Consider the following 334-nt stretch of genomic DNA (forward strand, 5'->3'; position numbering starts at 1 on the left):
CTGTAGTGGATGTAGTGAGTGCTGTGGTGGATCCACTGTAGTGGATGCTGTAGTGGATGTGGTGATTGCTGTGGTAGATCCACTGTAATAGATGCTATCGTGGAGGTAGCAGATGCTGTAGTGGAGGTAGTGGATGTTGTAGTGGAGGTAGTGGGTGTTGTAGTGGATGCTGCAGTGGATGCTGTAGTGGAGGTAGTGGATGCTGTAGTGGAGGTAGTGGATGCTGTAGTGGATGCTGCAGTGGATGCTGTAGTGGAGGTAGTGGATGCCGTAGTGGAGGTAGTGGATGCTATAGTGGATGCTGCAGTGGATGTTGTAGTGGAGGTAGTGGATG

The sequence above is a fragment of the Cebus imitator genome, unplaced genomic scaffold, assembly GCF_001604975.1.
Source record: "Cebus imitator isolate Cc_AM_T3 unplaced genomic scaffold, Cebus_imitator-1.0 Scaffold53, whole genome shotgun sequence".
NCBI classification, from domain to species: Eukaryota; Metazoa; Chordata; class Mammalia; order Primates; family Cebidae; genus Cebus; species Cebus imitator.